This window comes from Scleropages formosus, chromosome 11 (genome assembly GCF_900964775.1).
Source record: "Scleropages formosus chromosome 11, fSclFor1.1, whole genome shotgun sequence".
Lineage (NCBI taxonomy): Eukaryota > Metazoa > Chordata > Actinopteri > Osteoglossiformes > Osteoglossidae > Scleropages > Scleropages formosus.
In genome coordinates, this window is record NC_041816.1 from 3,521,286 (window position 1) to 3,549,119 (window position 27,834).

The window sequence follows — 27,834 nt, forward strand, 5'->3', positions numbered from 1 at the left end:
TTAAGGAATTAAACCTATAATTTTGAACGGAATAAATTACTGCTTGAATAAATCCAAGTAAAGCTGCAGTTCTCAGGTTCGCCGTGAGGTGGCGAGCGAGGCACGCACGTGCGGATCCCGTTTTTCACCGTAGGACCTGCCACAGTTGAAATTTATTATTATTATTATTATTATTATTATTACTAATGATAAATAAGAACTTCATATTTCTACAGAAGCCTTATCTCAAATTGTCAAACTATGCCTATAGGCTATGGCCAGCATATTATGTGCTCATCACAGAGCTCTCACTCCCATAATAAGTTGAACGCTTTTATTTAGTCATATTTCGCATCGCCACATTCTTCTGGTTCCCTGCATCTCAGCACAGGTTATGATACCGTACCATAGTATTAGAGTAAACTCAGCTGCCCTCATGACAGACTTATTATTCGTGGGAATCAATGCCGTTTCGTATTAGAAGTGTCCAGTGTCCAGACCAGAGTGTCACGGGGCCTCTCCGTGGTTCCGCTACGAGACGCACCCACCTTTTTCTCGTATTAAGTTAAGGAACGAGGCGTCGAGCGAGGACCCCCTGCACGCTCTAATACTGGTTCATTTTGGACTTTCATATTTTCTATCAAAGTCCATATCCTTTCCCGAATGAAAGAAAAAGAAACTTTTAAAAAGTGCTGCAGTTGTATTAGCCTTGAAAGCGCCCCTTTGTCTGAATTATTCATGCTGCCTTTGCTGCAGACGGAATGTGGAAATGAACGCGCGACGCGCGCGCCACTCCTGCGCAGGAACAAAGGGAATGTCGACATGAAAGATGGACAGCGGCGGCCCCGCGGAGGACGGGTTCATGTGGAGGGGGGCCATGCGCGCCTACCTACCGCAGACCACCCACTCCTCCGGGCTCGGGCACGCGCGGGCCCCCCCCCCTGCCGCCCCCACCCGACACCGAGCCGCGTGCGACTCCTCCGAGCTGCGGCGCTCCGTATCGCGGCCGTACGTGGCCCCGCACCAAGTGCATCGCTCCCTCTCCCTTAACCATTTTCCCAACAAATCGGTTCGGGAGGCCAATTTCAAGGAGCAACATCATCTAAAAACGTAACATTTAATTTCTGCTACAGCTGCTTAAAAGTTTGTGCTCGTTTTCCAGCTATTCATATTGCCAGCCGAGATTCATTCTGGGGCTTTAATTTGCACTCCACAGAAAAAAAGCTAATGCTAAAAATATACATAATATCATTTCAAGTGATGCCTTATTACAGATATGTCCCAAACTTGATTTAAACTGAGCGCCAGTTTTCTATCCAACTCCTCAATATCGGAATTTAGAGTTTTGGAACTTGTTTGAATTCAGAATATGACACAGATGGCTATGAATTTGAAAGATTGTCCAAGTTTACTGGCAGCCTGGGGTACCGGTACTAGTAGGTAGAAATGAGCGGAATCTACAGCAGTTCCTGCAGTAACTCATCCACGAGCTCACAAATTATAATATTGCACACAATATGCCACATTCACACGACGCTTTGACATTATGATATAATTATCCGTGTTTAGGATGCAGGCGCTTCTGTGTTTTTCCCGTTATGCGTGTTCATAATTCATTAGGAAAGACATCTAAATGAGTGCTTCTAAGTGTTCAGATAACAAATAAACACATTTTACTGTGAACACACCTTCCGCAGTCGCGATCAAATTTACGGTAAGATTTTAACGAAGAATTTAAGCGATTTGCGTTAAATAAAAGACTTAAGTTGTGATGCAGGTCCAAAGAGGTTTGTCTTTGCGCAGTTCTTCCAAATACAGAAATACAGCGATACTGTCGTTTAGCCCAGAAAAAAAAGGTCGGTGGAAACTGTCTCTGAGTTATCCTAAAATATTAGTGCACCTTCTCGCCACGCGTGAGGACATTCGCGTCTTTTTAAACGGAGTTGCGTGGAATAAAAAGATGAGCCGCAACTGCGCTCCTGAGAGTCGCGCGACGCAGCGAACGGGTGTCCGGGAGGTTGCGCGGTCACAACCCGAAAAAAGGCACACCTGTTACTCGAACCATTATACAATAGAAATTAATTCGGATCACTTTCCCGCTATTTTTCCGCAGACAGAAATGAAGCCAGTAACGCTCATCCCGCGCAGTACAGTACCCTGTGTGGTACATTAAGGTACTTTTGTCCTATTATTTGTGACAATATGTCCAAGACACCCGAGCATCACTTCCCACGGTAAAATCCATGCGATTGGATTAATTTATCGCCAGACCAGACTCCTGAAGTAGAGTGGGGATTATTTTGTGGATATTTTCGTCCTCTGTGCTCTTCGGATTAGTGATCTTGATGATTTCTGGTATGATCTAACAGTAATTATCTTAATAATGATCTTACAGTGATGAACTTAACGATTGTCTTAGCGATGATCTTAATGATGAGCAAACGGCAATGATTTTAATACCGATCATACAGTGGGGATATTAATGATCTTACACTGATGTCCTTAATGATGATCGACAACCCGCTCGCACATCTTTGTATCTGGAAAAGCGCAAACATTTCTAACATATAATTGTTAGTTTTCTTTTTCTGTTGAGACAAATGATAAACTTAACCGCAGGCTATAAGACATTATGTCTTGAGACGTGAAAGACATCGATTTACCCCTGGCAATGTTTGCTATAGATGGTATGCAATTTAAAGTGGATGTTTTTACTTTCATGAAATTGTGTTAATGTTCTTCCTCTATATAAGGTCACTGAGAGCTACCGAGAGTGTAAAACTGCAGAATATTTAAAAGTTTTGCTGTCCAGCAGTTCCAAACCTCCTAATTTCTTCTTTTTCTATGTAAAATTTACTATCAAGACCATTTCATATAGAGTAAAATATTTTTTTGCAGGCTTGCATAGTATTTCTTTACTGTTATAATGAAGTATAATAAAGAGGCATATTTCATTAAACGGTGGTATCTTTCTTTGCCCAACCTGTCACTCTTCTTCAAAATTGAGTCTTCAATATGTCCCTGTTTAGTAGCCCACCCCCCTCCTCCCACGCACCCCCATCTCTCTCGCTCTCTCTCTCTCTCTCTTTCGCTCTCTCTCTCTCTCGCTCTCTCTCTCTCTCTCTCTCTCTCTCTGTGAGGGAGGGGCAGGGCAGCCCTGCCTCTTTGCCTTCCTCACATCAGTGCCCTGGCCACTCACTTTCTGATGTTGCACGACGGGAAATGCTTTGAATACTTGCGACATGGCCGCTCACGTTGATCTGCAGCACTGACAGCGCCGTGGCCGTCGCGAGCCGGAGGGACGAACAAGCGGAAGGCGCGCGGACGCACGCGGACACGCGGCAGCGCAGCGATCGCACAGCTGCTCGCACTTTGCTCAGTGAAAACTCCGCGCAGGAGCCGGACTCCCTCCTCCATGGCCCCTGGAAGCAGCAGCAGCAGCAGCAGCACCGCCACCAGCAGCTCCTAGCTCTCTAACACTCGTCGTAAAACAGTCATCTTTATTATTTTGTAGATATTAATCAGTCGGGATTCCTCGCGGATCGGCGCTCCTCCGCAGCCCTCTCTGTCCTGCTCCGTCCAGGTAACCACGTGCGATCATAACTCTTTACCATATTGCCTTCACCGCTCTTATGATTCTAATTGTTATTGTTACACGTCACGTGCAGTGCTCATTTCTCGATATTCAACGTGTTTGCTCTGTGTGACACTTCTTGCCGTCGGCGCCGTGTTACTTTGTAGCTGTTTTCTGTTTCATGTGGCGCCGCTTAAAGACTCGCGCGCTCTGTCTCTGACAGTTTTTATCGACACGGACATTTCCACATTAATAATTTTCACAAAAACTCAACCGGCGCACGCGTGGCTCTTTGCACACGTGACATGGAGAGTCATATAAATGTATAAATCACTGTGTGCGCGTGTGTGTGTTTACTTTAGATTTCCCGCTTTTCGCTACTTTTAATGTTAGTCGAAGTTGTGTTTGTGGGATCCGTGCTCCTCTGCCACATTTTAGCGAGGTTACAGTGAAATTGCAAGTTGCGCTTCTGAAAGAGTGTATCTTCTCGTAAATATCAATCGCCAGCGGTGTATTGGAGGCGCTTGTTGATCTCCTTACATGACACTTAGTGACACTTAGTAACTGTCGAGGTGTCATTAACGAAACTCGTCCAGCTGCTTTATTATCACACTGTTTATTGTGGCGGTCCTCACACACGCTAAGTGTTCATTTATTTTCGGTGGTGCGGGGGGGGGGGGGGGGGGGGGTCCTTTCAGTCACCATCACTGCCCCCATTCAGTCACTGGTGGGCTGCTGGGGGGGAAGGGGGGTAGGGTTCAGCTCCAAGTTGAACTTCAAGGCTCCTTTGAAAGTTCCTCAGCCCTTTTGTTTGTTTATTCTTATTTATTAAGATACATATTTATCCGAACCATTTTTGGGTTAAGGAAATTTTTACTTGATTAATGATTTTCTTGATTAAATTTACTTACTTGACTAATGCTCGTAGCATATCGGACCTGCGCAAAACGATCTTAATCGGAATTTAAAAGTCCTGAACATATGCATATATTATATGTACACACAACGGCAAATTCCCAAACCCGGTCGCGAGCCGGTCCGTGGAGAGCCGCGGTGCGGGACGGGGACACATCCGACAGCGCGCGCGCGCTCTACCCGTGCGGGACACCGGGTCCCGAACACAGCGAGTCTCCTGTGCTGAACGATTCTGGGGGGTTGAGGGGTCGAGAGGGTTGGGGGCTTTCAGTTTCAGTCCTTACATGAGAGACCTGGAAATATGAACTATGATATATGAAATATGAACATTTTCAGTCATGAGACAGACAAGTTTTAGACATTTTTGAAGGGTTTTGAAGTCTTTAATTGTATGATTTAAAAAAAATCCATCCGTTATTTCCACATTTTGATAATATAAATGAATGTCAAATAAATTTAGCATAAATATTATATAATATATATTTAATTTAATTTTTATATGACAAGGTGCGGGTCCCAGTTTGCTTTTTCGGGAACTTTTCCACGGTATTTTCAGAAACCTGTTGTGATAAAAAGTTGAAATCTAAACCAAGTTTATTAAAACCACTGCAGTTAAATTATCGTGTTCAAAATGAAATAACTGGCTTATTTTAATAATATTTAAGATATTATAGTTTAGACACGATCGCATGGCTGCGTCGAGGTTCTTAGGATGAGCATCTGAGACATCGGTGTGGTGCTTTGGGGTAAAACACACACGCACACGCGCGCACTCACGCACGCGCGCCTAGACATAAAAAAGCGTGAGAACATGGTAAAAGAAGAACACAAGAAGAGGGCGAGAGAAGTTTGGCTGGAGACAGGCGATAAGACATAATTTTCAGGGCGTTTCCAACGGGAACTTTTTCACGCTTCAGATAAACTGACTGCAGGGCAGCTGTGAGTTTACTGATAACTGTTTTAATAATTACATATGTGAAAAAAGAAGGGTCATAACATTTCACCCTAAACAGGAAAACAGATAAAAAAAAAATGTATTAAAAAAAACCCCGATTGCACGAGCTATCCATAACTGGCTTTTTAAATTTTGTCACCAAGTGCTATTGACATAATTCTGTTTGCGTTCAGTCAAACAAACCAAGCCTTTAAAACTCGAGGCAAGATTTGAAACGCACAGGTGGATACTGACTTGAATTGGGTATGATCACACATATTCTAACAGCCCCCCCCCCCAAATCATGTCCAGTGGGCAGGAATAACCTTGTGCGTTATAATGCGCTCGTACAGCCTCGCGCTGTAATAATACACTCTTGTGTCTATAAGTGAGAGTGTCTGTCTGAAAAACAATCCCCTGGAATCCTGATCCCTTAATGGCATTTTGTGTCCAACAGTTGCTCTGTGCTGTGGGGGTCACTTCCCTCATAAGGTAAGATCATCACTGGACCCCACAGTGGGTCCAAATGGCACATTTATTATTAGACTGCCCATTCAGCACACTGTCCGGGGGTAAAGTGTGTGGCTCCAACAGGAGACACTTTATTCCCGTCCCACCACTGCTCATCAAACTAAAAAAAAAAAAAAAAAAACTTATTCCTTCATCTTATTATCTTTGTGTGTATATTCACAAAATAACATATATTTCCCCCTTGTTGATGGTACGAGTAGAAAAGTTAAAACATTGCAGTGGAAAATGTTTCTGAACATGACATGTGATAAAACTGAAGCTTTAAATAACGTGCGCACCCATAATGACGTGAACGTCAAAGTAAATTTAAAGTATATTTACCCCGAGTTTTTTGTTTGTTACTGACGCGTTATTATGTGGCGTCTTATTACATAAAAGAAAAAAAAAGAACAATTTTAGTACTTTTTAAATTTTTAACAAGTGATGTATATTTCATGCCTTTTAAACTCATCGCTGCTGCATTTATGACACCTAAGAGAAGTGGGGTCTGTCTGCTCGCTGTGGTTTTATGGGTATTTGGGGGATTATTGCGGACGGAATGTCTTTGGAACGCGCGATGTGTGATGATCCTGAGGAGTTGTTCGCTCTGAGTGTTTGCTACACACTCTCGAGTGCTGACTGTTTGTTATACTCTTCAGTGTTTGTTGGACACTCTTCGGTGTATATATATACACTCCGGTGTTGCCCACATCTCAGCGTTTCACACACTCGTCATTGTAAGTTATGTCCTCTGCGCTGCTTACGTCTGTGTTATTAAACACACTGCGGCTCGGTGTTTGTTGTACTCTCTCCAGTGTTCCAACACACACTGTTCAGTGTGACACAACGGGGTCGCTGCGGGAGCCCCTGCCAGCGTTGCGCTCCTGATGCGATTCCGACAAAGGCACCGATTCACTCTACTCTGTGCTCTTTCGGCAGCGAAGTGAGTTACCGGGCTTTGGCACCACATTTCACCGTGCCGAATCGGGGAGCTGTTCGGAAGGGACGCGTTTTTGTTGCGCTCCGAGCCAATGTTGTACCGGTGCTCTTTGCGCTTTCGGGATTTGCTCTCTTGCGGCGCTTTTACGCATCATCTCGCTCTCGCCGCGCTCTTAACTTTACTGCGCTTCTCACACTGCGACACTCGATAGAAACGAAACACCAGACAGTCTCGAAACCACACCGCTGGGTCATTGTGGAAATATGTCCGTGCTGAATTCGCACCTTTCAAGTTATATTCGCCGAGAGACGGAACGTGTCGGCGCCGCGCCGCGCTGCGCGCTCCCGCACTTTGGCTTCTTCTCCTCCTTGTGCGCCTTTTTCTGCACGCCATGTGTCTTCCTCCCGGACGCCTCTAATAATCCAGTGCCTTTTCGCACTTTAAGCAAGCAACGACGTTTCCATAATCATGCAAGTTACTACTGAACATTTTACTTTAAGTTTTTATACATTTCTCCAGCAATGTGGGAAGCTTTACCCTGTATATTGCGACGCACACATCGATTCGAAGTACAGCCTAGGCCACAGCGCAGGTAACACCTGGACTGAGTGGTGCCTTAAATCAGCACAGTATATATGTGAATCCATATCATAAACATCTCTGTATTCCTCCTGGTAAAGCAACATTTATTAAAATGACAATTAAGTACAACACGGTTGTTCTGTGAAGTCCTGCAGTGATTTATACCACAGGAAGGCAGCGAGGGATTAAGAAAAACGTTATTTTTTTTTTTTTTTAAAAAAAGGGTTTTGCAGCTTTCTCAGTTATTAGCGGGAACATACACTAAGAGCGATGTAAATAGTCTATAATTTTATCTCTCATTTGTTTGTGCATTTTGGCATTTCTCTTGAATTTAGCGCCTCTATGTCCAGTAATCATTCTGATTTTAAATGTCTATTTGTCACATACGGATCCTGTTTTACTTTATTATTTGGTATCTGCTTATTACATTACCTCTATTTCTAGAAAATAAAATATTGTCTAGTACAGTTGATTAAATGATTGGTTTACTACTGACCCCCAATATATATTTAGGGTGTTTTTGAAATGTAAATATAATTTTAACAGCTGGAAATAATTCGGAAGTGACCAGGTACCACAGGAGTTATGAAAACCTGTGTGTGTCTGAGCTCTTAATAGATTTATAACTCAGTTTGTGCGTTTCTTGCAGTAGTGTGGCACACTTATTTGCAGGAATTTGCAAGATATACGTTTTAAACTTTCCAGAGCGCATACACTGTGCCTAGGAATTCTGTGGTATTCAGGAGAAATGCAGCACAGGTTTGGAAATGCAGAAAGTGTAATGGAAAAGATAAACAGCAAATCCTTTTTTCTTTCATAATAATCTCCCTTTTGTAATTAAGAATGTTCTTATATATACAGTATAATTTCCAGTTAATGTTTAATAAATTCACATTGATTTATGGTCTTAAATCTAGGCAGCTTTTTAGAATTACCAAGTTCTTTTATTCTTACTTTATGAACTTCATTATTCTAACAGAATTTATATGAAAACACATGGTTTGAATGTGTTTTCTTTAGCAATATGAAAATTAAAAATGTGAATAGAAATACTGTATGTGGACAATGCAAAGTATATTTAACAATGCATATGTTCTGAATGCTCCATGTAACCATGCATGTGTACCTTTAATGACTACAAAAAGAAAAAAGCTCCAGCGTGTGAAGCTTTTAGGAAGGCCTATCCTGTGATATTTCAGCAACGAGTAATTCACTGAACCTGTATTTCATTGCTCGTGCGAGATCCGGCATCATCATCAGTTCTTCAGCATCTTGAACCAATGAATTAATGAATAGCATTATGAAGACTTTATTCCTTTTGGATCCACATGTGTACTGAAGATGAAGGAAACCAAAGAGTTAGGTGGGTGGAGTGGAGAATGAACAAGGTCTAATGAAGTGAAGCAGTGTGCGTGTGGTACAAGGTAACTGGTGTTTGCCTTTCCTAGCAGTGCGTGAGGGCAGAAGCGCAAACAGGAAAGTTCCTAATGATAAACAAGATGAGAAGAAACAAACAACAGCCGGCGCGTTAAAGAAACGAAGGTGGTGTGGCGTGGCAGAAGTGAGGGAGGACAGGTGGATTAATAAATGTGGGAGCACATGTTGGGACATCTGTCTTGATTAGTGTTAGCTAATTTGCAGCGGAATATTTCGGCGGTGATCAAAACCGGTGGCAACGTATTCATTAGGAGGTGTTTTGTGTGTGTGTGTGTTTGTGTGTGGTCTTCCGAAGCCTCCTGGGCCTGCTACAAGTACTGCAGAACTGCTGCAGCTCCTCAAGTTTGGGTGTTTTCATATAAAGTTGCAGATACAGGTTATTAAATCTCCGCTTGTTATTGAGATGGAGGAGTCCCTCAGGTTTCTCCGATAATTGTCCAGGTGGAAAATAAAGAAATACCGTGTGGCTCTTCAGCTTTGGTGAAATGGGATATCAACTTCTTGGTTTAAACTCACCTTTGAAACATTTGCACTACAAGCATTTCATTGTAGTGAGACTTAATTATTATTATTATGATACTTAGCTGATGCTCATATTCAAATAATCTTAAAGCTCTAAGTTCCATTTACTCTGTTGTATAGCTTATTGGAGTAATTCATCTAAAGTACTTTCCACAAAGGTACAATAAACTGGACCTCAGCACATTTCAGGTCACAGATTTCTGCTTTTAACTGCTACGCCCCCTACTGCCCTATAAGAATTTGGTTTAAAGAGCGGAAACATACACAAAGAGCAGTAACAGTGAATAATTTTGTCTCTGATTCATTTGTACATGTTTATATTTTGTCTTGAATTTAGGGCACTCATGCCTCCTAGCCATACTGGTATTTAAAATCTCTGACATCAGTCACATACGTATCCTATGTACTGTACTTTAATTTGATATCTGCTTATTACGTTGTGTCTATTTCTAAAAAATTGAAACTCTGCACTCTTCTCTGGCTGTGGTGAATTTACTCTGCTTTAGAACCTGGAAGCCCAAAGTGTGACTTCATTCTGAAAAATTGAAGTCAGACGTTCGTCGGACGATTTCAACACTTACGACTTCTTCCACGAAAACCCGCGCTGTGGAGTTGTTAAAAAAAAAAAAGCTTTGCATTCGCGGCTTTATTAAAAATACAGACATTTGCAATTAAATAATCCAAGTGAGGCGCAGCACAAAAATATGACTTATTTCTTGGCACATGCACACATTACATAATTGGCATTTGTGTGCACCTTTTTATTTTATGTGATGTGTTCATCCCAGGCAAAGGTGTGAAATATATTTTAGGTCAGGATCTGCAACAATCAGAACATATAAATCACTGGAATAACCTGGCATGATTGTGTCTTCCTGGGGGCATTTGCTGTTTAATCTTTACAACCCCGCTGCAGGATTTGTTTTTGCCACATAAAGGGAAGACTGAACATATGTTCTTATCCTCATTGTTGTGCTGTAAATGGACACCCTAACCTTTCCCTGCATGTCGGGAAAAGCGGTGTGCATCCGCACCTGCTCCCCCGCCGCTCAGTCACCTGGGGCTTCTCCAACAGGGCCCAGGTAGCGCGCTCCCTACCTCCGAATGGACGACCCCGCGAGAAATCGGATCGCCGAACCTCACTTTTGGCGCCGTGAACGACGACTCTGAGCCGTTCCGCATGAACCGCTTTGTTTAAATCGAAATGCGAGAATCATATTTCAGCACATCTGAAGACAGTAACTTTTGCAGCACTGTCAACGTGATTCATAAGAAGGTTGTTTCAGATCAGCCTCGCAGCTGCCTTTCTGTCTTATTGGCCCACGGAATAGCGGTTACAGTCCTTGTACCACCCATCCACCCCCTGCTCTCTTACCCTTAATCAAGGTTCTTACTGTGAACCGATGCAGTAAAAGATAGCCAGCTGTATAAATAGGTTTTAATAATTCCAAGGAGCTTAATGTATAAGCCTCGCATGGTGAGCCGCTTTGGCGAAAGGTGCCAGCCTTAAAGCCGTGTGCCCTCTCAAATTCACTGGCATCTTTTGGCGAGTGAAGTCTGAAGGGAAGTGCTTCTGGGTGACAAATGTGAAATTAGTCTAAGAGCCATGGCTGCCCTGTGCTCCTTTTTAACATCACTGCTTTCCTATAGAGAGGCTCTAATCTGCGCAATGAGGTGAGGGAATTAGCATCACACATCTGTTTTTGGCGGCGAATGTGAAGATGAGGGGATCCGCCGGCTTACCAGCGGGCCTCGGTGCGCGGCCTGGCGGTAATGGAAAGTGCGGCGGTTTGGACCCTGGTGCCGCGTGGCGGGGGCGGAGGCTTGCCGGGATCCCGGGCCGCGTGCAGGCGGCTGGCTCCCGCATGCTTTTGCACACACACTTATAATTTAGTACAAATGTTTATGCCAGTCCACGCGGCTCTGCGGAGAGCCTGTCTCCCGGCCAAAACCCTTTCAAGACAGCGTTGGTTTTCTTCAGCCGCTCTCTCATTGTGGCTTTTCCTCTGCATCTTTTCTCCCGCCCCCATTTTATTGCTCGCGCTGTATAAAAACACATACCCCGAAAAAGTCCCTTGTTCTTTTTATTTATTTATTTTTTTAAACGAAGAACTCTGAAATTCGTACTCGTTTAATCGGCGTATTAGGATCTGCGCTACAGGCCACGCTCGCCGCGTCGTGTGCCGACGCCTCTGTATTGTTCCGAATTGCCCCAGCCGTGACCCCAGATTTGCACCTCTTTGCTTTCGAGCTTTTTCAATTATTGACCTTACGGTGGCGGTCCTTGAAAGGGGTCAGCACCTCCAAGTCTGATGGATGCCGGATTTCGCACCGCTCATTTCCAAACCCCCCCTGCCAAGGCAGTGTTTCTCTAACGCAGGGCCCCCTCCCCAAGTGTGGCCTGCTTTTGCTCCTCTCCATCATCCCCAAAGTGCCGGTCCCCTCAGGCTTGCCGGGCTTCCTGCAGGAAGATGCAGAGGAGACCGGCATGTGCGTTTTGAGCCGTGATCAGTGTTTGACGCAGGTCAGCACTGTGTCCTGCTCTAAACCTTGTCTCACGCACGCCACTCAACTCAGTACCCAGCGCACAGACGGGTGTGTGGGCGTCAAATGCTGGAAAATGGCACCAGCGAAAAGGAAAGAGGTCTGAGCTTCAGAAATTTTTAATGTCAGTGCGAATAAACCTTGGAGTGATCGAGTGAAATTTATGAGAATTGTTTTTATTTCTTTTCCATAAATTGCAAAACAATAGGAAAGTACCTTCACGTAATGAAACCGTTAGGGGAAAAATTATTTTTTTTGCTGACTTTTTCCCTGCTGCGATGCATGAAATGTTCTTTGCTTTGGAGAAAAGCATCCGCTATAAATGAATAAATAATTTTTTAAAAGATTCCAGTTGCCAGAGTGTTTTTCTTTTTTTTTTTTTTTTAATCACATATAGCGCCATTATTCCATCCACTACATTTACATTTACTGATAATCGTTTTGCTGACGCCTTTCTCCAAAGCAACTTACTATGTTAAGCTACTTGCACTGATTTACCCATTTATGCAGCTGGGTTATTAGTCACTGAAAAGGATTTATAACCATCTATTTCAAACCCGAGTGCTGTGTTGCGCCTTTTGGTGGGCGTTTTAGCACAGAAAGGCGTGCTGTACTTCTTCCTCAGGTGTCCACAGTACCCTGATGACATCCTCTTCAGCGGACCTCGGGTCTCGGTGAACGCGCAGAGGCTGATATTAGTGGCGCCTGACGGCCTGAGCTATGTGACACGAGGCATAGAACACGCCTTCGCTCCACTCCGCTGGTGCTGGGGATCCAACATGTGGCCCCTTTCTACACGTTAATGGTTCAGTGGGGAAAAAGGAAGGGGGCTGGTGGGGAGGTCTCCAACCTCCTGGCTGTCGTCTCTGTCGTCTCCCGCTACGAAACTGCCACCGCATGATCGATTGCAAACTTTACTGCGTGTAGAAGTGACTGGAGGGTCACTAATTGATATAACACGATTTGGCACCAAGATTTACAAGGTGATTCTAGGTTTTGGCATCTGCTTCTTAACAAACTACAAACTGGACTTTTCTGCCTCTCACTAAAGTTTTTACTGACCAATTTAACACAAATAGGAAGCAAGTGGATTCATAAATACAACAAATGAACCAAAATTATAAGAGCCCATTGACCTAAATCGGTCTTGGCCGTTTTTTTTTTGTTCTCTACTCATTAACGCGTTCAGGCTCATTGTGGAGACCTCATATATGACCGCAGCTTAACGAGCAGCTCGGTGGTGGGTGAGCAGTTTGCAGCCCCGTGAGCCGGGGCTCCTCCTGGTCCTGGACTCACTCATCCCTGGCATCAGAAAGCCTCCGTGTAGCCAGAGCCTCGGATCACATTAAGTTGCCGTGTGGCTGTAACTTGGAGCCATTACAGCGAGCGATCAAAGGCCTGCCTGTCGGGTCCGCCGCCGCCGCTGTTACTGACCACTGAAATATCCGAGACAAACGGCTGCAGCAGGGAGAGAGCGAAGGGGAAGGTATGAGGAGGGCGGACACTCATTATGGAAAAAGACAGCAGGTTTAGAAAACAAAAGGTTTCAAGGTCATTCTGGAAATGTGCAGGCAGTAGAATAGTAGAATATTCAGAGATACCCCTAGATATGCCCTTTCGAGTTACATGAATTTCACTTTACGGGGAGTTTCATGGAATAGCCCTGCTTTGGCACAATAAGTATTTCTTCTTCTTCTTCTTCTTCTTCTTCTTCTTCTTCTTCTTCTTCTTCTTCTCAGTTATAGTTTGGCTTGTTATGTCCTGTGTGATCATTTCCCCTGTTTGGACTGTTTAAACGACGTCATCTTGATTGGTCAGTGTTTAATTCGCATTGTTTTCGTTGATTTTTGGCCTGTTTTGATTTTTTGTTTGAATTAAAGGTCGAATTAGTATGTACACAGTGAGCATCATATGTAGTATGTTTTTTTTTGTGAATGTTTATGTGTTCAATACGTAATAGTTACAAAGGAGCTGAAGGGGCGCAGGTACAGCCATACGGTATTGTGCGATAATTGAAGGGGAGCTGCCTTATTATGTTGTGCTATGACAACTAATAACTATTGAAGTAACTGTGGTCAGTTGAATTGGATTTGCTGATATTTTAGAGTTATTTTGGCTCAGGAATGCATTTTACCATTGAAACTAATGGCAGTTATGTGTTTGATTTATGACAATTCACCTTACAAAGGGTTTTTCAGGAATAAATTACTTTTGTAAGGTGGGGAAACACTATAGTTGGGGGGATAAATGTTAATGTTTTGGCTTCTTAACTTCTTGCCACATTTACTCCTTTCATGGAGCCTTAATTCAAGTAATCTCAGCCAGGCACATATTTTCTGGGGGGCACAGCAGAAATCTTTTGATAATTTTTTTGGAGAATGCCAAGGTCCGGCAAGTTCAAGGCTGTTTGCTAAATCCTGTCTCTTCGTTCAGTCTGCTGTCTGCAAAATAATTACTTTTGGATCCGTGACAATAGCCAAACATCCTGGCTGACTGATGCTTTGACTGAAATGACTGCTGTGCCGTCAGACCCAAGCGGAACCCACTCGTGGCTCTCCGGCGGCTGCGCTCCACATTACAGCAGCGCTACACATTAGGGAGAGGACCAGCTTTTTTTTCTTCCTGCAGGATTCCTAATGGCTCCATCCAAGACCGTAAAAGTGTCCTTCATCCCTACTGCAACTTTCTCCTCCTCTATGCATGGCTTTAATTTCCATGGAGAAAAGGAGAAGTGAGTTGTCAGCCTCTGCAGGAAATTTTAAGCACAACTGGTTTCCCAGGGGCCAATATATTCTTACAGTTAAAGTGTTCGGATACCCTGTCTGCATCTCGCCTTAGTGCTCCGTCCGCAGCGATGCGTTTGTGTGCTTTTATTTCTTCTTGTGGCGACACCGAAAGGAAGGATATCAAAGGCTGACAGGTTCACCACTCTGTCCTGCTGTGCTGTCAGGCTGCACATGTATGTGCCTGTGCTTCCGCACGGGGCTTGCCGTAAGCCAGAAGTGGAGGAAAGGGGAGGTTAGGTGGAGTTAGGTGCGGCTTGAAGCCACGCTCTCGTTCCCTCGTACCCCAGCACCCCTGCTTAGACAGCTTTCTTTGTCTGGGTTTTTCGGGAGAAATGTATAAGCAATAGGAGACTGGAGGTTTGCAGAGCAAACTGTCCAGTTGACACACCCTGGGGGTGCCTAGTTCTACTGGGCTGGACTTGTTATACCCATCCTGGGCCCTGGTCTTGGCTATAGAGACAGCATTGCCCTTCCGGGGCGTCTTCGAGAGCCAGCCTGCTGAGGAAAGCAGGGAAATCTGAACAGCTATTAGCTGAGAACAAATGTAAAACAAAATTTAAATGAAATATAAGCTCATCCTCTTTTCTCCTCCAAATCAATAAAAAAAAAAAAAAATTAAATCTATAAATCGAAAGCCCTCGTTGTTAAAATACAGCCACATTTTTATTAGCAATGATGGAATTTTTTTTTTTTTTTTGGGGGGGGGGGGGCGTGTAGTGACGTGGCAGGTTTGGCCAGTGTCCGTTGAGTGCCGGGTCTGGGGTTCGAACCCTGCGTGGGGTGCTCACCGCAACCCCGCTCAGCTCAAGCGCTTGTTGACGTTGGTTGGTTGGAATATTTTCATTGTACCCAATCGCATTTGAGGTTAAAGTGTTTATGACCTTGTTAACTCAAACAAACATCGATTCTTGCAAATAACCCCTGAGTGTTAACGTTGCTGTGTATGCATTGTAGTGGACTATGGTGGCAGTAACTTTTCTATATTCATCCTGCTGGAATTATTGATTGTGTTGTTGTGGTTAATCATGGAGCTTTTCGACAAAGGCAAAGGCCTGTATAGCGCAGAGCAAGAGAACTTGAACCGCGCTGGAATGCAGATGAAAATTGATTGCCGTAAAGAATCCGAGAGGAATGCGATGCTGCGATTACGGCTGAGCCCAAGGCCTTGTCCTGTCTGAGCGGGAAAAGCGCTAAGCTGCCCGGCGAGGCTGCTGGTGTGCCGTTTAACGGACGTCTTGAGAGATTTCACTGACAAAGTCAGCGAACACGTTTGTAGCTCCGCCTCCCAGATTTACACCTAATTAACCACATCCATTAGCCCACTTTTGTCTAAATTTCAATTTTTTTAGCCGACGCCTTTCTCTCAAATACTTGTAATTATATACCCTTTTATACACCTGGGTAATTTTTACTGGAGAAATTCAGGGTAAGTACCTTGATCAAGAACACTACAGCAGGATGTGGGACTTGAACCCGGATTCTTGGAGTGCGAGCGGGTGGCTCGAAACGCTACGTCACCCGTTGCTCCCTTTATCCCCCCGGCAAAAGCCGAGCCTCGTATTCTCAGTCTCGTAATGATAAATGACGCGCCTGCAATAGCAAATGTTGGTTTTCCGAAAAGCAGAGAGGGCGAAAAATGACAAAACCGTAATGTTCTGCAAAGGCTGAGGGTTTCGGCCTCAGAGAAGGAAAGGAAGTCGCAAGGAAAGAAAGCCACGGTGACACTGCAGCTCCGGACCCCAGTCTGGCGGGGTTCGGACCTAACAAGTTCCTCTGCGGAACCGCAGTGCTTTTCCTGCAGCTGAGTGTTCAAAGGCCACTCGCTAACACATCCTACCGCGCAACGTAAAACTAAGCTACCTGTTGCACTGGTGTGCGGACGAAATGTCTCTATGTCAAATAATTTAATAACTCCAATCTGGACACTTACGGCGACACACTTAGGGACGTTTTCCGTCGCTCGTGAAACCTACCGTTACGTGTGCCTGTTTATTTTTCTGGGGAATGACTGGCTCTCGAAGGCCGACCGCAGCTCGATGCTTTACGGCATTTGCGTTAAGTGGGCAAATTCACCGTGTCGCAACCGATTAACAACATAACTATTTAAGGGGTCTCAAACTCAGTCCATGCAGGGCTGCTTGTGTTCAGGTTATAATTCTGGCCAAAGCGCTCCAGTCCCGATTAATCATGTTTACTGGTGCAGCAGGCGGCATATTGGTTAACATTACAGATGCTCCTTGCCTTACGATGGTTCGACTTTACGATGGTGAGCTGGCGATAGACATTCAGAAGAGACTGTCCTTTGAATTTTGAATTTCGATTTTTTTTTTCCCCCGGTAAGCGATATGGGGTGCGATACTCTCTCGCGATGCTTGGCAACGGCAGCGATCCGCAACTCCCAGTCTGTCATGCAGAGGTGTGTATTAGGTCTATTAAATGCAATTTCGACGTACAATATTTTTGATTTACGACGGGTTTCGCGGAACGTAACCCCATCGTAAGTTGGGGACCACGGGTACTGCCTTTGTACTTCAAGATTCAAGGTTTAAATCTTGTAGTATGCTTGATCAAGGTACTTACCCTGAATCGCATCAGTAAAAATTACTCAGCTGTGTAAGTGCAGGAAGGGGTTCAGTGGGTAAAGTCAGTGCGTCCCGGTTCCTGAGCTGCTCGGTGGGTGTGGGTTCACACCCGCTCAGGGTATGTGGGATTTGTATATTCTCCCTTTGTTTTTACCTCAAAATTTCTGTTTTCCTTCCCTTACGGGGAAAGCCACACAGGTGGTCATTATAACTCAGGTTTCACTTGACAGCACATCTTTCCCTAAATGGGTAAATACTCGCCATGGTATACACACCATCACTTGAAAAGAGGGTAACACTGCAGCAGTTGGTGGTAATAAGAGACAGGAGAAGTAGGTGTCCCTTGGAGATCTAGGTTCGCTCTGTGGGCCAGCGAGCATAGACGGACCCAGAGCCTTTAGAGGACCGAGATGTCTGTGGGATGCCAGATCTCTCATTCTGGGCAGGGTTCGAGTCCCAGGAGATGGTTCGGGCTGAGTTCAGGTCCTCCTCTTCCTCGACGACTTGGGATCAGTTGTTCGCCATCTGCTGGGTGGAGGGCTTTGCGCCTCCGCCAGTGCGGAGAGAAGCTTCTAATTACGGTGCCGTCATGGTAGAGCTGCGGTCAGCGCTCGCCCCGAGCGCTCAGCCTTCGAGAGCAACAAGGGGCTGGCAGGGAAACAGCAGGACACCTCCATGAGCTTTCTTGCTCTCTCTTTTGGCACATAGCGAAAGTCATCCTACCATTTTCACTCTGTTTAAAACATTACCATACCTCTGAAGTACTTGGGGAAGCCTTTCTGATGTCTGCAAGAGACGTCGCCTTTAACTAGGACCACATTGTCTTCAGGAGCACGGCTGCCAAGCGGGAGCCTCAAATATTTGGGGGATCTTACTGCGGGGTTTCTCCGGTTTATTGTGTCAGCGACGCCCTGTTTGGATGTGGAAACTTGCAGCACTGCGTATCATGTGGTATGATGTTCCAGTGACAATGTGCCTCTCAGACTCAGCGATGAAACCTGGTATTAAAACCTAATTATAGCTCTGCTGTTAAAAGGGGGAAATGGCTCTGATGAGAAGCATCATGCGCGCATGGAAAAACGGACGAATATCCCGACGCACTATCTGCCCGAGCAGGGAGCCAGAAGGACGAGAGAAGCAGAAATGTATATGGGGCTTGCAGAGGCGGGTGAGTCGGCGAGGCGGCCCCCGAACCGCACGCGCTGATATCATCTTAACGGCGAATTTCATCTGAGCCCTTTCAGCGGCTGCTATTTGGGCAGAAAATTCGCCCCCAAATCACGGCCCATTAATACTTCTTCTCTGAACTCCCGGCGGCCCTCTGTCACAGAAAGAGTGCAAAGACGCCTGGCTTCTCCACAGTTTAGCGCCATTTAACTGTCGACTTGCGTTCCACTCAAATCTGACCCATGTGTAACTTTTACCTGTCGTATATATGGTTACTTTCAGCGATCGCCATAATGCAGCATCCCAGCACATAACATTAATGATCACCGGTTTCAACTCAGTTTACCTCTTTCGCTCACATTTTGTGCATCTCTGGAGTCTGTGGTCACATCCGGCTGCCGAAAGAAAACGAACAGGTGAAAGTATAATAAAGAGCGGAGTGTCAAATACCGCGTTTTCAAGTTCACACACAGTTTGATATCACTTCAACTAGGTGCAATCTAGAGATTATGAAATCCAGAAATTAAGGTGGCACAGCAAGTAGCACTGCTGTTTCACAGTGCCAGGGTGGTGCGAGAGGACATAGGTTCGATCCCCACTCAGTGTGTGTGTGTGTGTGTGTGTGTGTGTGTGTGTGTGTGTGTGTGTGTGTGTGTGTGGGTTTCCTCTGGGTGCTCTGGTTTCCTCCCACAGTCCAAAGACATGCTGTTCAGGTTAACCCCTAGTGTGTGAGTGACAGAGAGAGAGAGAGAGAGAGAGAGAGAGAGAGAGAGAGAGAGAGAGTGTGTTCCCCTGATGTATGGATGAGTGACCCAGTGTAAGTAGTGTATCTAGCAGTGTAAGTCACTGCAGTGAATAAGGTGTGTGGCCTGATAACACTACATAGAGTTCATTGGAAGTCGCTTTGGAGAAAAGTGTCTGCTGAGTAAATAAATGTGAGTGTAGAACTTGTGACACTTGCTCAAGCCAACTTGGGAAGACCAGCAGCAGAAAGCTGTTTTGATCTCTAATGCAGGGATTAAGTCCCATACGAATGCTCAATGTGAGAGCGAGAAAAAGGAAGACACTGTGGAGTACAACGCTCGTTTGCGTATGCTATCACCCTGACGTGCCGGGGTAATGTGCTGGATGTTCACAGCAAATTGAGCACAAAACCTTCAGGAATGTGCCACGAAGTCGGCCTTGGCAGCGCTAGCTTAGCCGCTGGGGGGGGGGGGGGACGGTTAAGGATCGCGCGCTCTTGCGAACTTCAAAGTATGCACTGTGTAAGCAAAGAGGTACCGTTTTTCAACAGTGAGATTACTATTATTTTCTGACTCAGTCACATGACACCCTGGCCTATTTCTGAAATCATCTTTAGTGCCTCTTAAGAGATATGGTTTAGAAATTAAGGTCTGAGCCTCTCACCATTTCCCAAAGTGATATTTATTTATAATACTAGTGGTTAAGCCTGACGTTATACCCTTCGGTTTCAGCAGAAGCCGTGTTACCCTCCAAAAAGGTGTTCTTAAAAAGTTTCTGTTGTCGCCCTTTAAGATGCTGGTTTTATTTCATTTTTTAGCATGTTTGGTGCCTGATGCATTGTCTTTTGCGATGTTCACTAAGATTTCACTGAAATGCACGTTCTTAGAGGAGATCTGTTATTATCATTTTTTATACTGAGTAGCTGTGACAGCAACACTCAGCGATACAGAGAATATGAATACATCCACGTGTATAAAGCAAGGGCAAAAAAGTCGCAGTATTTCAAAAGTGTGATCAAATACCATCATGCAAGATGTCCATTGTGCAAAGCGGTGTCCGGAGTTTTTATAAGTTATGTTACTTTTTCCAGCTGAAGAAATCCATACACTATGGTGATAGAGGGAATTTATGGTACAGATAAAACAAAATATTACTACTGAATTATTAAAGCTAAAGATCCACAGGAGTTTTGAATGTATCGTTAACCAGACCGATTTTCTATTTAGTTTAAGAATACATATATTTAAATTTTATTCCTTTTAAATACTGTCATCACAGATGACAGTTTTAAATGGAAACACAAATAATTTCACTAAACAACAAAACAAGTGATCCGTATGACCAATTTGTCGTATTCTTTAAGGCTGTGTATTTATTGCTTTACTTCAGTTGTTATTATACAGGCTATAAATTACCTCACCTGGAGTTTGCCGTAAATCATTTCAGCCTGAACACGCAGTCTCCGAGGTCCACATCAGAGGGGCGATTCCGTGCTCACGCGTGACCCCGGTGAAGAATTAGTGTGACGTTTTAAAGAGGTGCAGAGCGTGAGCACCTGGAATATTCCTGCTGACGCAGAAGCACCTGTTCCCTCATGTTCCGACACCACCGAGGGCCATCCCTGGTGAGCAAAGGCATCCGTGTGAGTTATCATCTCAGGCAAGGCGGAGATACCCTTGAGCAAGGTACTTACCCTAAATTGGTCCAATAACAAAAAGACCCAGCTGTATAAGTGGGTAAATTGCTGTAAACAGCTTAACGGTGTAAGTCGCTTTGGAGAAAATGAAGAAATGTGATGTAAATGGCGAACAAGTTCCCCTCGTGCTGAAAAAAATCCCATTTCGGGTGTTCAGTTTTCCAGTTTTATTATTTTTTTTTTCGCTTTCCGGAGCTTTTTGGATTTAATTACAGAAGCCTGGTCTCCTTGGAGGTAAATACTCGCGTGTAATGGAATATACGTACGGCGCTCCGCGATACGACAAACAGTAGTGGTAGCCGCGGCTGCCTCCCGGTGTTTTTGTTGGCGGTTTCTTCGTGTTTTTTTCCTCCTGGAGGATGATGGGAACCAGGTGTCTGGCTGCCTGAAGGAAATCAGCGCCCCACTGTGTGACCCACCTGTAATGCTGACCTCATGCTACTGCGACCGGCGTGGTGGTGGTGGGGGGGGGAGGGGGCTGCAAAGGGGCAGTCCCAGTCTGACTGATATCCTGTAGATACCCCCGTGCCCACATGCAATTTTTTGCCCTGGCTGTTGTGAGGGGGTTCAGCGGGCACTGGGTGCTGCCCTGGGTCTCCCTTGAGGTCGAACCCTCGGTTCTGCCACTGGTTACGGAAGTTTCCGCACCGCTCTGTAATGCCACCCTTGGTGCGATGGAGAAATAATAGCCATGCTGTGTTTTTTTTACCCCCCCGTGGTGCCAAATGCTTAAAACGGGCCTTATAAAATGGGAATTATATTATGGCTCCTGATGTAAATTGTTATTACTGGATGGGCAGAATGGGAAAAACTGGATTATTTTCCGAAAAAACTCGACGAACAGGAGATTATGTCATAAAGGCGACGTTGTGTCCCGGTGAGCGAGCGGCGTTGTGCGGCGGTAACGGAGAGGCCACCTCATGCGTTTTCGGGCCTTCTTGTTTCATGAGTTTTTGCATTTCGGTGCGAGGCGGCTCTTAATGCGCAACAGCTCGAAATTCGTGGATGGCCTCTTGTTGAGAGAAACCTGTGGGCTGCAAAGACCTGTGAACTGCAGCACATGGAAGGTTTTACTGGTTTACTGTCAACTGTCATGTAACATTATATTGATGATGAGCGGTGGTGGGCTGATTATTGAATAATATAAATAATAATATAGGTGTTGATTCGCTCTGCTCGTGGCGTTTTATTGTTTGCAAGCACTCGTGTCTGCTCTGTAAGGGTGCGAGCAGCTTGTGATGAGATCAGCCCCCCTCCCTCCGTGGTGTCTCGCCGAGACCATGTGATGCCCCTTTTCTGCGGTTCTTCCAAGTCTCGCAGTAACGTGTCCTGTTTTTGATCTTGTTTTCTGTCCTCCGGGACAACGCTCTCACAAGGACAATCCCCAACGCTTGTGCAATGACAGCAGTTCGACGATGTCTCTCGCGTTGTCCATCGTCCTCTTCTGCGTGTCTCCTGAGCCCTGAGAAACTTGTGGCTTCCGTGTGTTTGCTGTGGGTTTGCTGCCCGTGGAGAGGCCGTTTGGCCCCTAGCATTCAAAAGCTTGTTCAGGGGCTCAGATACTATGGTACTTTTTCATTTAGAGAGGTAAAGCTGCAAACCATCTGAGAGCAGAGTGGGAGGACTGCCCACTCTCTCCTCTCTCTGCTCTTTCCTCTTCTTCTCCTGCCTCTCAATCCCGCCGTCGTCTGCAAGCATAAATTGCACCGAACTGATGACCTGCCCCTCCTTTGGTCGGCATAAAAAAAATTTATTTGTGCTCATAAATGCTAACATTGATTTTAAGTGTTTACCCGCAGTACCAGGCAGCAGGTGGCATAGTGGTTATAGCCTTGGCTTAAAGGCCCAGGTTCGACTGCCGCCTCCTGTCGTACTTCTTTTGATCCAGGTACTTACCATGAATTGATAGAAAATTTTTACTCATCTGAATAAATTATGGATAGTAAATTTATTAAAAATTATATAAAATGCATAAAATAATCGTTGAAATTATTTTAGGGACGTAATATCGTAAGTCACTTTTGAGAAAGGCATCAGCTAAACAAACAAACAAGAAAACAAAGTAAATTGTGCCAGTCATAAGATTTACGTGTGGACTCGAGAGCTACATGCTGTCTGTTAATTTATTGTTCTTTACAGATGATCTGGTAATCACTCTGCTTCTCAAGCAGTTCATATTTGCCATGTTTTGTGCTGTGCCACAGAATAATATGCAAACTCTTTGAAAGTTTTCTTAGACTGTGGTTTGTTTGTTCATAGCTTTTTTGTGTGAACAGAAAAAAAGAAAGAAAAAAGAAAGTCTATTTTTGTATGCTGTTCAGTGGTTTATTTATCAAGGTTGGGAACATAGAGACCAGTACTGGTTTTGTCTGAACTCGGTTAACAAATAGGAACAGCACTGATTTTTTGTAAAGGTTTGTTTTTTGTTTTTTTTTTTTGAATTGTGCTGTCCTGTGTGAATTGTGGTGAAAAAGCACGTTTATTTTTCTTTTCGGGCTCAAGATTAAGACACAAAACCTTAAGGAAATGCACTTGGCAAACTGTGCCTTCCTGGAAATCTCAGCCAAGGAGGTTCTGTGAACTGGTCTTATCTCGCATACATCAGGTTGTCAAACTTATGCATCCAGTTCCCTCATTTTAATATCATCTGTATTTTAACGACAAAGTGAACTGTGAAAAATCTACAGTTCATCTGTAAACATAATTTGGGGGGAAAACCATAGGAACAGGGTCCATATTTCCAATGTTTGAATAAGAACAATGCAGATAAATCCCAGGGCCTGATGCCTTCTTGTAACCTGATCATTTATGGATCAATTGGCTCTATTCTGGTTTAATTTAGCATATAATTGACTCGCAGCTCAGAATGGTCGGAACATATTTACATAGAGCTGTGATAAAAATAGAGCAGGCATTTGAATACAGATGCTGCTGGATGAGATTGGGTATCTCATGATGGCTAAAAGTCAGGAGACAATTACTGGTTGATTATGGTGCTGCAGGGGAAAAAAGTTACAGGTCCTTTATGCACCTGAGCATATTTGCATTTGAATGCTTTTTGTGTGCATTCATCTTAACCGTGTAAACGCGGTACTGAGGTTTGCCTGCTGGTTTGATGGGGGGGGGGGCGGGGGGGGGGCAGAAGTGTCCGGGTCTCAGAAGCAGCGAGAGCAGCAGGGTTGTGTTTCACACGTTATTGAAATATTCTTTTTACTGTAAAAGAGCACATTACCTGTTTAAAGCAAGTGTTAATGATGCAGTTTGTCTTCATTTTAGTGTCCCGCGAGTGCGAGGTTTCTGCGAGAAAAACTATTTCCTTTGTCATGACGAATGCTTGCCTGTAGAAACAGGCAGTTAGGTTTTATAACACAGTCCCATTTTAAGCCCTCAGTTGGTGTATATGTATTTAAAAAAAGTTACTGAAGGTAAATACAGCAATGGTGGTAAAATTTTTTGATGGTAAAGACAGCTCGCACACATATTCTGTTCACGATCCGCAACTTAAATTCCATGCGTTGTACTCAGGCTCCTTGGTGTCATGGATAATTTTTTTCTTTAAATTGTTTCTTTTTTTTTTGTGCTGAGATATAATAAGAGCTTGATGTGTTTGAAAGTGTTGTACTGCCCTGGCCTTTTTGCTTTTTCCCTTTCCTGCATGTTCACTGCTTTCACTAATGAGCTACTTTTCAAAATTTTTTGCCAATTATTTTTTATATACTCCAAGTAGCATACTGTATAAGTTGCAATTTATATGAAAATCAATCCCTGGTCTTAAATTTCCCTGATGCGAAATAATATGTTAAATAATGTAACGTGTTTCTTTTCACGCACAGTAATAATACTTTAAAAAAAAAAGAATAAATAATTTTGCATTTTAAATGACACTGCACTGGTCAGTAGGAAAATTTTTTTTTGCACAATCATGATTCAAAGGAGTAATCGCACTAATTTTCCTTGAGTCTTGCAATAATTTTTCTTTCTTGATATTACTGTGTTCCTGCTCGGACTTGTTGATATTTCCAATTCCGAACAACCGCTTTTGATGTCATGCGAATGTTGTACTTTTGTGTGTCTTGACACATGTGACCGGTTCATTACAGTCCTATGCAAACATCCAGTACTGTGTTTTTTTTTTTTCCTCTACATTTTGTCATTTCTGATTTCTGTGATTTTTTTTTTTTTTTTTTTTTTTACACATATATGCATGTATATGTCTCTGTATAGTGGGGGTATTTGTGTAGGTGTGTGTATTAGCAAGTGCATTTATATGTGTTTCTGTGTGTGTGCATGTTAGTGACTATATTTATATGCGTGTGTATTAGCGAGAGCATTCATGTGTGCATCCGCAGTGCCAACACCATAGCGCTGCCCCCTCTGGCTCAGTGATTCAGGCTCTTTGTCCTTCTGCACTCAGTCGGTTCCCCCCTCCGGAGATGGACAGGCTGCGCGGCTCTGGCCAGACAAAGGTGAAGGTTTCTTCAAGGTGTTAAAAACTTCCATTTGTTCCTTGCCTGAATGAAAGGCACTGAGCCCATTTGGGCCTGACTTGCAGCGCGGGCGGGCAGGCGGGTGGGCGCTGAGGCTGCGGCTTCAGTGGTGGTCAATTCACAGGTTCTAAAATGGGAACGTGGTAAACAGGCTCTCAGGAGCTAAAATGCCTGGCATTGTCTGGTGATAAAACACAGAAATGCTGTAAACTCAGTAAAGTAGAAGATGGGAGGGGGGTCAGCACGGTGGCTGGATGGGTGCATAAGGCTGGTTTTCATAGCCCAGCTGAATGAGAAAACCCCACAGAGAGAGAGAAAATGCCCCTTGCTGTCAGAGAAGAACACTTCCCAAATGCTGTAAACTGAGGACAAATCAGTGTAACAAGTATGTGTAGGACCTGAAGGATACAAAGTATTCTTATTTATTAATATGCAGTAAAATAATTCAGATCGGATCAATGGGAACTGACCATTCTTCGTAGATTAGCTTTGTTTTTGAAGATTTCCTCTTCTTTGTGTGGTTTAAAATTGCTAATAGTAGTAATGAATCGTTTAGTAACATGTCCCAAATAAGGGCAGAAAATTTAACAGTGTGACACTTCAGAAACAAACGGACAAAAACAGACATATCTTAGCTGCTATCCGTCAAGATAAGCAAGTGGTGCTACATTTTAAAAAGACACTCTTTCGAAATCCTGTCTGTCTCCAGAGGAGGGTGGAAAAGACAGATGTAATACTGCCCCTGTGCATTATGGGACTGTGCTAATTGAGATTGTCCAACCATCAGTGACTCGTTCGTACAGCTATTGGAACCCAAATAAAACAAGGGCACATTGACTAAATGAGTTCCGCTGTCTTGAAAAGAATAGTTTCATCTGAAATTCTGACAGTCTCCAGAGAAAGACAGAAAATACTGAAATCATAAAGCCTCTGTAAATTCTGGGATTGCTGTAATTCATCTTGTCCAACAATAAGTGACTTTTCCGTACAGCTACCAGAACCTGAATCGAACAAGTGGTCCTTCACTGTAACTCTGATGCTTCCTCTGCAATGTACACCTTTCTTTAACCTGTGGGCATTGCACATTGCTGGCTTGTTTGAGGTGAGGTTTTGGGTGCTTGGACTGCTTCCAGAGCTGTGATGCTGACTGATGTCTTGTTTTTTTAAGAGGAGAATAAAGCCTACCTTTCAGATGCCGTAGCTCTCGGGGAGTGCCTTTGTAGAATTCCTTGTCAAAATTTACAGCCTTCAGTTTATTCGGTTATCACGTGCTTCTCTTTTCAGCCGGACTAACGGGGCTGGCTGTGCGTAAATGTGCAACCCCTCCCTTTTTTCCTTCCGCCCCCCCGAGCCAGGTGATTGTAGTCTTACTTATAAAGTTAATAGCTTTTTATTACTTTTGTAATAGCTTTATCTGAGCAGTTAATAATTCAGCCGTCTTACTCCACGAAGCCGGGTTCTTTCTCGACTAGCCCTAAGGCGACGTGGAGTACAAGCTGAATTTGTCGGGCTGGATATTGGATCTGACAACGTTTGCACTGACTGCCGCTGCAGCTGCTCGAGCTGGCGATTCCCCCCCCCAGCAACCCGCCTGCCTGCCACCCCCTCCTCTCCCTCTCTGTGCCAGCTGCGAGCCGCCACGTTCTCCACAAACCTCGCTCCCTCTGCTGCCGCAGCGAGACCCCTCCCAGGTGATGAACAACAAGGTGCTGATGGAAGAGATTGCCTCTATTGTTAAGATAACAAGTTCTGCAGAGTCCCCTTCTTCAACGTGTTTGGACTGGAGAGGCTCAGAATAGAAATGGTGCTTTGGAAAACATTTGCCGAAGTTTAAGATGTGCAATCCTGCTTCCAGATCTGCTTAGGCGATAAAGGACATGGCTCACTCCAGTCCGCTCATCCCTCTACGTTAGGGCAGAACTAAAAAATCCCACATTGTGGTGTATATCTTAACGTGAGGTCCGGATGGCCAGACTCATTCCAGCGGATGTCAGCGACTCTGCTCGTACTCACTGGCTACTAACGCATTTAGCTCAAGCCCTAATACCTCACGCCGTAGCCGTCATGGAGGCAAACGTTTAGGCTAGATGTGGATGCAAAGCTGCAGTCATATGACAGTCCAACACAAAGTTCTGCATTTGCGCTGAAGTAATTGAATCAGGCTGTACCCCCTGCCGAAGAACACATGCTTGGAATTTGAAGGTTCATTTGATTTCGGAGTCAATTTCAGATGCCTCTCCTTGGGCAGTGTGTGGTGGTTCCACTTTCCACTGAAAGAAGCGAGATCCTAAGCTGCCTTAGCAGGAGCTTAGTTTCAATATGTGACACATGGTTAGCATAAGTAAGGCAGTGTGTACAATTCAAATAGCAGGACTTTTTTCCTGTTATCATAAAAATGAACCTTCTCAAAGCTCCTACGCAAAGCCCCTGTTTAC

At 44.4% G+C, this 27,834-nt stretch overlaps 1 protein-coding gene across 6 annotated transcripts in view; it reads left to right on the forward strand.

Moving 5' to 3' along the window:
- The first annotated feature begins 3,195 nt into the window (after positions 1–3,195).
- Positions 3,196–27,834, forward strand: part of LOC108934708 (transcription factor SOX-6-like) — a 158,269-nt gene continuing 133,630 nt past the window's right edge. For 5 of the 6 annotated variants that reach the window (XM_018752755.2, XM_018752760.2, XM_018752756.2 and 2 more), the window contains exon 1: positions 3,196–3,562. The gene's annotated coding sequence lies outside the window, so the exon portion shown is untranslated. The remainder of the gene's footprint in view (positions 3,563–27,834) is intronic. The other variant, XM_018752761.2, reaches the window with a different exon arrangement.